A 12,401-nucleotide genomic window follows, 5' to 3' on the forward strand; every position below is an offset into this window, starting at 1 on the left:
GTCCCGTTCACCCATCACCCCTGTGCTCGCTGACCGGTGTCCTAACTCGCACCGAGTCCCGTTCACCCATCATCCCCTGTGCTTCCTGACCCGTGTTCTAACTCACACCCAGTCCCGTTCACCCATCACCCCTCTGCTCGCTGCCTCGTGTTCTAACTCGCACCGACTCCTACTCACCTATCACCCCCTGTGCCCGCTGACCCGTGTCCGAACTCGCACCCAGTCCCGTTCGCCCACCACACCCTTACTCGCTGACCCGTGTCCTAACTCACACCCAGTCCCACTCACCCATCACCCCTGCGCTCGCTGACCCGTGTCCTAACTCGCACCGAGTCCCACACATTCATCACCCACTGTGCTCGCTGACCCGTGTCCTAACTCACACCCAGTCCCACTCACCCATCACCCCCTGTACTCACAGACGCGTGTCTTAACTCGCGCCATGTCCCGTTCACCCATCACCCCCTGTGCTCGCTGACCCGTGTCCTAACTCGCACCCAGTCACCCGCACACATCACCCCCTGTGCTTGCTGACCGTGTCCTAACTCGCACCCAGTCACCCGCATCCATCACCCCCTGTGCTCGCTGACCCGTGTCCTAACTCGCACCCAGTCACCCGCACCCATCACCCCCTGTACTCGCTGCCCCGTGTCCTAACTCGCACCGAGTTCCGCTCACCCCTCACCCATGTGCTCGCTGACCGGTGTCCTAACTCGCACTCAGTCACCCACACACATCACCCCCTGTGCTCGCTGCCCCGTGTCCAAACTCGCACCGAGTTCCGCTCACCCCTCACCCATGTGCTCGCTGACCCGTGTCCTAACTTGCACCCAGTCCCCCTCACACATCACCCCTGTGCTCGCTGCCCCGTGTCCTAACTCGCACCGAGTCCCGCTCACCCATCACCCCTGTGCTCGCTGCCCCGTGTTCTAACTCGCACCGAGTCCCACACATTCATCACCCGCTGTGCTCGCTGACCCGTGGCTTAAATCGCTCCCAGTCCCCCTCACACATCACCCCTGTGCTCGCTGACCCATGTCCTAACTCGCACCGAGTCCCGTTCACCCATCATGCCCTGTGCTCGTTTCCCCGTGTCCTAACATGCACCGAGTCCCGCCTACCCATCACCCCTGTCCTAACTCGCACCAAGTCCAGCTCACCCACCACCCCTGTTCGGGGCCCCTTGTCCCAACTCGCACCCAGTCCCGCTCCCCCATCACCCCTGTGCTCACTGACCCGTGTCCAAACCCGCACCATGTCCCGCTCACCCATCACCGTTGTGCTCGCTGACCCGTTTCCTACCTGGCACTGAGTCCCGCTCACCCACAAACCCACTGTGCTCGCTGACCCGGGTCCTAACTCACACCCAGTCCCACTCACTCATCACCCACTGTGCTCGCTGACCCGTGTCCTAACTCGCTCGCAGTCCCGCTCCCCATCATCCCCTGTGCTCGCTGACCCGGTCCTAACTCACTCCCAGTCCCGCTCACCCATCACCCCCTGTGCTCGCTGACCCGTGTCCTAACTCGCACCGAGTCCCGCTTACCCATCACCCCCTGTGCTCGCTGACCCGTGTGCTAACTCGCACCCAGTTCCGCTTGCCTATCACACCCTGTGCTCACTGACCCATGTCCTAGCTCTCGCCCAGTCCCGCTCACCCATGACCCTCTGTGCTCGCTGACCTGTGTCCTAACACTCACTCAGTCCCGCTCACCCACCACCGCCTGTGCTCGCTGACCCGTGTCCGAAGTCGCACCCAGTCCCGCTCACCCATCATCCACTGTGCTCACTGACCCGTGTCCTAACTCGCTCCAAGTCCCGCTCACCCATCACCCCCGTGCTCGCTGACCCGTGTCCTAACCCTCACTCAGTCCCGCTCACCCATCACCCCCGTGCTCGCTGACCTGAGTTCTAACTCGCACCGAGTCCCGCTCACCCATATCCCCTGTGCTCGCTGACCCGTGTCCTAACTCGCACCGAGTCCCGCTCACCCATCACCCCCTGTGCGCCGTGTCCTAACTTGCACCCAGTCCCGCTCACCCATCACCCCCTGTGCTCGCTGACCCGTGTCCTAACTCAAACCCAATCCCGCTCACCCATCACCCCAGTGCTCGCTGACTCGTGTCCTAACTCAAACCCAATCCCGCTCACCCATCACCCCAGTGCTCGCTGACCCGTGTCCTAACTTGCTCCAAGTCCCGCTCACCCCTCACCCATGTGCTCGCTGACCCCATGTCCTAACTCGCTCCAAGTCCCGCTTACCCATCACCCCTGTGCTCGCTGACCTGTGTCCTAACTCACACCCAGTCCCACTGACCCATCACTCCTGTGCTCGCTAACCCGTGTCCTAACTCGCACCAAGTCCCGCTCACCCATCACCCCTGTGCTCGCTGACCCATGTCCTAACTCACACCCAGTCCCGCTCACCCATCACCCCCTGTGCTCACTGACCCGTGTCCTAACTTGCACCCAGTCCCGCTCACCCATCACCCCCGTGCTCGCTGACCCGTGTCCTAACTTGCACCCAGTCCCGCTCACCCATCACCCCCTGTGCTCACTGACCCGTGTCCTAACTTGCACCCAGTCCCGCTCACCCATCACCCCCTGTGCTCACTGACCCGTGTCCTAACTTGGACCCAATCCCGCTCACCCATCACCTCCTGTGCTCACTGACCCGTGTCCTAACTTGCACCCAGTCCCGCTCACCCATCACCCGCTGTGCTCGCTGACCCGTGTCCTAACTCACACCCAGTCCCACTCACCCATCACCCCCTGTACTCACAGACGCGTGTCTTAACTCGCGCCATGTCCCGTTCACCCATCACCCCCTGTGCTCGCTGACCCGTGTCCTAACTCGCACCCAGTCACCCGCACACATCACCCCCTGTGCTTGCTGACCGTGTCCTAACTCGCACCCAGTCACCCGCATCCATCACCCCATGTGCTCGCTGACCCGTGTCCTAACTCGCACCCAGTCACCCGCACCCATCACCCCCTGTACTCGCTGCCCCGTGTCCTAACTCGCACCGAGTTCCGCTCACCCCTCACCCATGTGCTCGCTGACCGGTGTCCTAACTCGCACTCAGTCACCCACACACATCACCCCCTGTGCTCGCTGCCCCGTGTCCAAACTCGCACCGAGTTCCGCTCACCCCTCACCCATGTGCTCGCTGACCCGTGTCCTAACTTGCACCCAGTCCCCCTCACACATCACCCCTGTGCTCGCTGCCCCGTGTCCTAACTCGCACCGAGTCCCGCTCACCCATCACCCCCTGTGCTCGCTGCCCCGTGTTCTAACTCGCACCGAGTCCCACACATTCATCACCCGCTGTGCTCGCTGACCCGTGGCTTAAATCGCTCCCAGTCCCCTTCACACATTACCCCTGTGCTCGCTGACCCATGTCCTAACTCGCACCGAGTCCCGTTCACCCATCATGCCCTGTGCTCGTTTCCCCGTGTCCTAACATGCACCGAGTCCCGCCTACCCATCACCCCTGTCCTAACTCGCACCAAGTCCAGCTCACCCACCACCCCTGTTCGGGGCCCCTTGTCCCAACTCGCACCCAGTCCCGCTCCCCCATCATCGTTGTGCTCGCTGACCCGTTTCCTACCTGGCACTGAGTCCCGCTCACCCATCACCCCCTGTGCTCCCTGACCTGTGTCCTAACTCACTCCCAGTCCCGCTCACCCATCATCCCCTGTGCTCGCTGACCTGTGTCCTAACTCACTCCCAGTACCGCTCACCCATCATTCCCTGTGCTCGCTGACCTGTGTCCTAACTCACACCGAGTCCCGCTCACCCACAAACCCACTGTGCTCGCTGACCCGGGTCCTAACTCACACCCAGTCCCACTCACTCATCACCCACTGTGCTCGCTGACCCGTGTCCTAACTCGCTCGCAGTCCCGCTCCCCATCATCCCCTGTGCTCGCTGACCCGGTCCTAACTCACTCCCAGTCCCGCTCACCCATCACCCCCTGTGCTCGCTGACCCGTGTCCTAACTCGCACCGAGTCCCGCTTACCCATCACCCCCTGTGCTCGCTGACCCGTATGCTAACTCGCACCCAGTTCCGCTTGCCTATCACACCCTGTGCTCACTGACCCATGTCCTAGCTCTCGCCCAGTCCCGCTCACCCATGACCCTCTGTGCTCGCTGACCTGTGTCCTAACACTCACTCAGTCCCGCTCACCCACCACCGCCTGTGCTCGCTGACCCGTGTCCGAAGTCGCACCCAGTCCCGCTCACCCATCATCCACTGTGCTCACTGACCCGTGTCCTAACTCGCTCCAAGTCCCGCTCACCCATCACCCCCGTGCTCGCTGACCCGTGTCCTAACCCTCACTCAGTCCCGCTCACCCATCACCCCCGTGCTCGCTGACCTGAGTTCTAACTCGCACCGAGTCCCGCTCACCCATATCCCCTGTGCTCGCTGACCCGTGTCCTAACTCGCACCGAGTCCCGCTCACCCATCACCCCCTGTGCGCCGTGTCCTAACTTGCACCCAGTCCCGCTCACCCATCACCCCCTGTGCTCGCTGACCTGAGTTCTAACTCACACCCAGTCCCACTCACCCATCACCCCCTGTGCTCGCTGACCCGTGTCCTAACTCAAACCCAATCCCGCTCACCCATCACCCCAGTGCTCGCTGACTCGTGCCCTAACTCGCTCCAAGTCCCGCTCACCCCTCACCCATGTGCTCGCTGACCCCATGTCCTAACTCGCTCCAAGTCCCGCTCACCCATCATCCCTGTGCTCGCTGACCCGTGTCCTAACATGCTCCATGTCCCACACATTCATCACCCGCTGTGCTCGCTGACCCGTGGCTTAAATCGCTCCCAGTCCCACTCACCCATCACCCCCTGTGCTCGCTGACCCGTGTCCTAACTCGCTCCATGTCCCGCTCACCCATCACCCCCTGTGCGCCGTGTCCTAACTCGCACCCAGTCCCCCTCACCCATCACACCCTGTGCTCGCTGACCTGAGTTCTAACTCACACCCAGTGCCACTCACCCATCACCCCCTGTGCTCGCTGACCCGTGTCCTAACTCAAACCCAATCCCGCTCACCCATCACCCCAGTGCTCGCTGACCCGTGTCCTAACTTGCTCCAAGTCCCGCTCACCCCTCACCCATGTGCTCGCTGACCCCATGTCCTAACTCGCTCCAAGTCCCGCTTACCCATCACTCCTGTGCTCGCTGACCCGTGTCCTAACTCACACCCAGTCCCACTCACCCATCACTCCTGTGCTCGCTGACCCATGTCCTAACTCACACCCAGTCCCGCTCACCCATCACCCCCTGTGCTCACTGACCCGTGTCCTAACTTGCACCCAGTCCCGCTCACCCATCATCCCCGTGCTCGCTGACCCGTGTCCTAACTTGCACCCAGTCCCGCTCACCCATCATCCCCTGTGCTCACTGACCCGTGTCCTAACTTGCACCCAGTCCCGCTCACCCATCACCCCCTGTGCTCACTGACCCGTGTCCTAACTTGCACCCAATCCCGCTCACCCATCACCTCCTGTGCTCACTGACCCGTGTCCTAACTTGCACCCAGTCCCGCTCACCCATCACCCGCTGTGCTCGCTGACCCGTGTCCTAACTCACATCCAGTCCCACTCACCCATCACCCACTGTGCTCGCTGACCCGTGTCCTAACTTGCACCCAGTCCCGCTCACCCATCACCCCTGTGCTCGCTGACCCGTGTCCTAACTCGCTCCAAGTCCCGCTCGCCCATAACCCCTGTACTCGCTGACCCGTGTCCTAACCCTCACTCAGTCCCGCTCACCCATCACCCCCGTGATCGCTGACCCGTGTCCTAACTCGCACCGAGTCCCGCTCACCCATCACCCCCTGTGCTCACTGACCCGTGTCCTAACTCGCACCGAGTCCCGCTCACCCATCACCCCCTGTGCTCACTGACCCGGGTCCTAACTCACACCCAGTCCCACTCACCCATCACCCCTGTGCTCGCTGACCCGTGTCCTAACTCGCACCGAGTCCCGCTCACCCATCACCCCCTGTGCTCGCTGACCCGTGTCCTAACTCACACCAAGTCCCACTCACCCATCACCCCTGTGCTCGCTGACCCGTGTCCTAACTCGCACCGAGTCCCGCTCACCCATCACCCCCTGTGCTCGCTGACCCGTGTCCTAACTCACACCCAGTCCCACTCACCCATCACCCCTGTGCTCGCTGACCCGTGTCCTAACTCGCACCGAGTCCCGCTCGCCTATCACACCCTGTGCTCACTGACCCATGTCCTAACTCGCACCATGTCCTGCTCACCCATCACCCACTGTGCTCACTGAACCGGGTCCTAACTCACACCCAGTCCCGCTCACCCATCACCCCCTGTGCTCACTGACCCGGGTCCTAACTCACACCCAGTCCCACTCACCCATCACCCCTGTGTTCGCTGACCCTTGTCCTAACTCACACCCAGTCCCGCTCACCCATCACCCCCTGTGCTCACTGACCCGTGTCCTAACTCACACCCAGTCCCGCTCACTCATCACCCCATGTGCTCGCTGACCCGTATCCTAACTCACACCCAGTCCCGCTCACCCATCACCCCTGTGCTCGCTGACCCGTGTCCTAACTCGCACCGAGTCCCGCTCGCCTATCACACCCTGTGCTCACTGACCCATGTCCTAACTCGCACCGTGTCCTGCTCACCCATCACCCCCTGTGCTCACTGACCCGTATCCTAACTCGCACCCAGTCCCGCTCACCCATCACCCCCTGTGCTCACTGAACCGGGTCCTAACTCACACCCAGTCCCGCTCACCCATCACCCCCTGTGCTCACTGACCCGGGTCCTAACTCACACCCAGTCCCACTCACCCATCACCCCTGTGTTCGCTGACCCTTGTCCTAACTCACACCCAGTCCCGCTCACCCATCACCCCCTGTGCTCACTGACCCGTGTCCTAACTCACACCCAGTCCCGCTCACTCATCACCCCTGTGCTCGCTGACCCTTGTCCTAACTCACACCCAGTCCCGCTCACCCATCACCCCCTGTGCTCGCTGACCCGTGTCCTAACTCACACCCAGTCCCGCTCACTCATCACCCCTGTGCTCGCTGACCCTTGTCCTAACTCACACCCAGTCCCGCTCACCCATATCCCCCTGTGCTCACTGACCTACATTGGTTCCTGGTCTGACAATGCCACAGTTTTAAAATCCTCATCCTTGTTTTCAGATCCCTCCAATGCCTACACCCCTCCCTATCTCTCTAACCTCCTCCAATGCCTACACCCCTCCCTATCTCTGTAACCTCCTCCAGCCCTACACCCCTCCCTATCTCTGTAACCTCCTCCAGCCCCTCCACCCCTCCCTATCTCTGTAACCTCCTCCAGCCCTACACCCCTCCCTATCTGTGTAACCCCCTCCACCCCTCCCTATCTCTGTAACCTCCTCCAGCCCTACACCCCTCCCTATCTGTGTAACCTCCTCCAGATCCTCCACCCCTCCCTATCTCTGTAACCTCCTCCAGCCCTACACCCCTCCCTATCTGTGTAACCTCCTCCAGCCCCTACACCCCTCCCTATCTCTGTAACCTCCTTCAGCCCCTACACTCCACCCTATCTCTGTAACCTCCTCCAGCCCCTACACCCCTCCCTATCTCTGTAACCTCCTCCAGCCCTACACCCCTCCCTATTTCTCTGACCCCCTCCAGCCCCTGCACCCCTCCCTATCTGTAACCTCCTCCAGCCCCTGCACCCCTCCCTATCTGTAACCTCCTCCAGCCCCTACACCGCTCCCTACCCCTCCCTATCTCTGTAACCCCCTCCAGCCTGACACCCCTTCCTATCTCTGCGCTCCTCTAATTCTGCCCTCCTGATTTTACTCGCTCCAGCATTGCTGACCATGCCTTCAGCTTCCTGGGCCCTAAGCTCTGGAATGCTTTAACCAAGCTTTTGATCATCTGTCTGATATTTCCTCTGTGGCTTGGTGTCAAAAATGTATTTATTGCTGCCTCTTGTGACGTTTGGCTGCAAGTTGTTGATGAAGTCTGTCATCATCCTCACCGTGGACTACATTTCCAATGTTGTGTCATTTGCAAACTTTGAAATGATGTGCTATATAGCCAAGTCCAAGTCATTAATATATCTCAAAGAGAACAGTGGTCTGAATCCTGGCCCCTGCGCTCACCACTGCACACCTCTCCCCAGTCTGAAAAACAACCCTTCACCACAACTCTCTGCTTTCTATCTCTTAGCCAAGTGTCAGTTCATTTTGTCCTGCTTTATTATCTCTAAAACATTCCCCACCACTGACGTTAGGCTGACTGGCCTGCAGGTACTGCATTTATCCCTCTCCCCCGTTTTTAAACACTGGTGTAACATTTGCAATCCGCCAGTCCTCTGGCACCACTTCCATATTGAAGGAGGATTGGAGACCTGCAATTGACACCTTTCCCTCAGCACCCAAGGATGCTTCCCATCCAGACTGGGTGACTGTTGCACACTGGGTGCTGCCAACCTCTGTCTGTTTCTATCCTATCCCATTTCACTACTGCCTCCTCCTTTACTGCGACATTGGCAGCATCCTCTCTCTAGTGAAGACAGATGCAAAGTACGCATTTAGTACCTCAGCCATGCCCTCTGCCTCCACAACAATATCTCCTTTCTGGTCCCGAATCGGCCCCAACCTTCCTTTGAGTATCCTTTTACTATTTATATTAGCTGCTAATCTTTTCTCATACACTCTCTTTGCCCCTCAATCCCTTTTTCAGTTACCTCTGCACTCTCTGTATTCAGCTTGATTCCCTTATTTCAGGATGGAGACTGGAGAATATTTGTAGCAAAGTAAATTTGGTTGCAATGGGAGCAAATTGAACCAGGACAGTGCAGCAATAGCGAGGAAAACTCATTGCTGTAAATTTTGGACGTGCCGACAGTTTCCATTTCCCACATCATTCAGCCCTTTCATGCTGGTCCAAGTAAGTCTGGCCGCTAGCACTGTTATTGTTTGGAATACATAACCCAGTTGCGTCTGGCAGAGCTGAATCTGATCCAAGCTTAGAATTGCAGTAAACGATCCATTTCCTATTCACTCCAAATCCCTGATCCAACCATAACAGTCCATAGAAAATCCTGGCCTAAGCTGATGTTTTTTAATGCTCAATTCATTGGCCCAGAAATCCCGGCCTCCCCGGATCCTTACGGAGTTTCTACGGACCCAGGAAGGCATCGGAAAAGCCGGTTTTTGGCGCGCAATGTGCATGCACTGAAAACCGGCTTTTCCGATCTGTCAAGTTTCTGGCTGGACACATCTCCCGCCTCCCGGGAGCGAGGACATTCTCACGGCAGAGATTGGGCTATTTGCCCATCTCTTGCCCTGCGAATGTGCTGAAAACTCTTGTGTCCGGTGAAAGCAGGCACATAGCCTACTTTATCCAGCGTAAGAGTTTAAAAACATATTGAAATAAAATTTAAAAATACATATTTATGTTAAAAACCACTCGGGTAATTTTATTTTAAACCATAATTAAATTTTTTTTAAGTCAGCAATTTTTTTTTTCAAAAGCATTTCTATCAACTTTAATTTCTATAATGTATTTATGTGAGGTGTTTTTTTGTAATGTTTTATGTAGTGTTTGGGTGTTTGGGGGTGTTTCTCATTCATAGTAATAGGAGTTGCCACTTAATATGAATGAGAATATACTGCACCTGATTGGCTGCCCAGAGCCATGTGACTCCAGCTCCAGGCCTGTACATGTCCTGCCGTGCACGCGCTGTGACGCGCAGTCAGTGGAGACCTCGGGACTGGGATCTCGCGTGGGCACAGCAGCTTCAGGTCAGTGCGCTTCTTTTTTCCAGAATCCAGTCGAATACCCGTGGGAAGGAGAAACCGGGATTTCTGGGCCATTAAGTTTGGGAAGACCGCAGCTGAATGTCACCAAGACATAGACACATAGTTTAGAAGTTGTGTGGCTGTAGGTGAGAGAGGAGTTTCACTCCGTCTCTCCAGTAACATTCCTTTATATAGCGGCACAGATCGGCCTGTGAGATTCTGGGAGGACCAATAGTCTGACAAAGAGGTGGCTTTTGAGAAAGTTTTGAACAGGAAACACAGCAAATATACCCCCACCACTGGAAACACTTATTACATTCCCTCCTCTCCCACAACTGGAAACTCAGTAATTGCACCCTCCCACCAGAGGAAACACTGCAAATACACCCCCACCACTGGAAGCACTGTAATTACACCCTTCCACCACTGGAAACACTGTAACTACACCCTCCCACCACTGGAAACACTGTAATTACACCCTCCCACAACTGGAAGCACTGTAATTACACTCCCCCGCCACTGGAAACACTGTAATTACACCCTCCCGCCACAGGAAGCACAATAATTACACGCCCCACCACTGGAAACACGATAATTACACCCTTCCGCCACTGGAAACACTGCAATTACACCCTCACACCACTGGAAGCACTGTGATTACACCTTCCCACCACTGGAAACACTGTAATTACACCCTTCCACCATTGGAAGCACAGTAATTACACCCTCCCACTACTGTAAATACTGTAATTACACCCTCCAACCACTGGAAACACTGTAATTACACCCTCTCACCACTGGAAACATTGTAATTACACCCTGCCGCCACTGGATGCACAATAATTACACCCTCCAACCACTGGAAGCACTGTAATTACACCCTCCCACCACTGGAAGAACTGTAATCACACCCCCCCCCCCCCCCCCACCACTGGAAGCACAATAATTACACCCTCCACCACTGGAAGCATTGGAATTACACCCTCCCACCACTGGAAGCACTGTAATTACACACTCCCACCACTGGAAGAACAATAATTACACCCCCTACCACTGGAAACACTGTAATTACACCCTTCAGCCACTGGAAACACTGTAATTATACCATTGCACCACAGGAAACACTGTGATTACACCCTCCCACCACTGGAAACACTGTAATCACACTCTCTCACCACTGAAAACACAGTAATTACATCTTACCACCACTGGAAAAACTGTAATTACACCCTCCCACCACTGGAAACACTGTAATTACACCCTCTCACCACTGGAAACACTGCAATGACACCCTCCCGCCACTGGAAACGTTGCAATTACACCCTCCCAGCACTGGAAACATTGTAATTACACCCCCACCACTGGAAACACTGTAATTATACCCTCACACCACTGAAGGCACTGTAATAACAACATCCCAGCACTGGAAACACTGTAATCTCACCCTCCCACCACTGGAAGCACAATAATTACACCCTCCCACCACTGGCAGCACTGTAATTACACCCTCCCACCACTGGAAACACTGTAATTACACTCTCCCACCACTGGAAGCACTGTAATTACACCCCACCACCGGAAGCACAGTAATTACACCATCGCCACACTGGAAGCACTGTAATCACACCCTCCCACCTCTGGAAGCACTGTAGTTACACCCTCCCACCACTGGAAGCACTGTAATTACACCCTCCCATCACTGGAAATCCTGTAATTACACCCTCCCACCACTGGAAGCACTGTAATCACACCCTCCCACCACTAGAAGCACTGTAATTACACCCTCCCACCACTGGAAACACTGTAATTACACCTTCTCGCCACTGGAATTACACCCTCCCACCACTGGAAAAGCACTGTAATGACATGCTCCCACCACTGGAAGCACTGTAATTACACCCTCCCACCACTGGAAGCACTGTAATTACACCCTCCCACAACTGGAAGCACTGTAATTACACCCCCCCCCCCCACCACTGGAAGGACTGTAATTACACCCCATCACTGGAAGCACAGTAATTACACCCTCACCGCACTGGAAGCACTGTAATCACACCCTCCCACCTCTGGAAGCACTGTAGTTACACCCTCCCACCACTGGAAGCACTGTAATTACACACTCCCACCACTGGAAGAACAACAATTACACCCTCTACCACTGGAAACACTGTAATTACACCCTTCAGCCACTGGAAACACTCTAATTATACCATTGCACCACAGGAAACACTGTGATTACACCCTCCCACCACTGGAAACACTGTAATCACACTCTCTCACCACTGAAAACACAGTAATTACATCTTACCACCACTGGAAAAACTGTAATTACACCCTCCCACCACTGGAAACACTGTAATTACACCCTCTCACCACTGGAAACACTGCCATGACACCCTTCCACCACTGGAAGCACTGTAATTACACCCTCCCACCACTGGAAGCACTGTAATTACACCCTCCCACCACTGGAAACACTGTAATTACACCCTCCCGCCACTGGAAGCACTGTAATTACACTCCCCCGCCACTGGAAACACTGTAATTACACCCTCCCGCCAAAGGAAGCACAATAATTACACGCCCCACCACTGGA

Source organism: Pristiophorus japonicus, chromosome 20 (genome assembly GCF_044704955.1).
Source record: "Pristiophorus japonicus isolate sPriJap1 chromosome 20, sPriJap1.hap1, whole genome shotgun sequence".
NCBI classification, from domain to species: Eukaryota; Metazoa; Chordata; class Chondrichthyes; family Pristiophoridae; genus Pristiophorus; species Pristiophorus japonicus.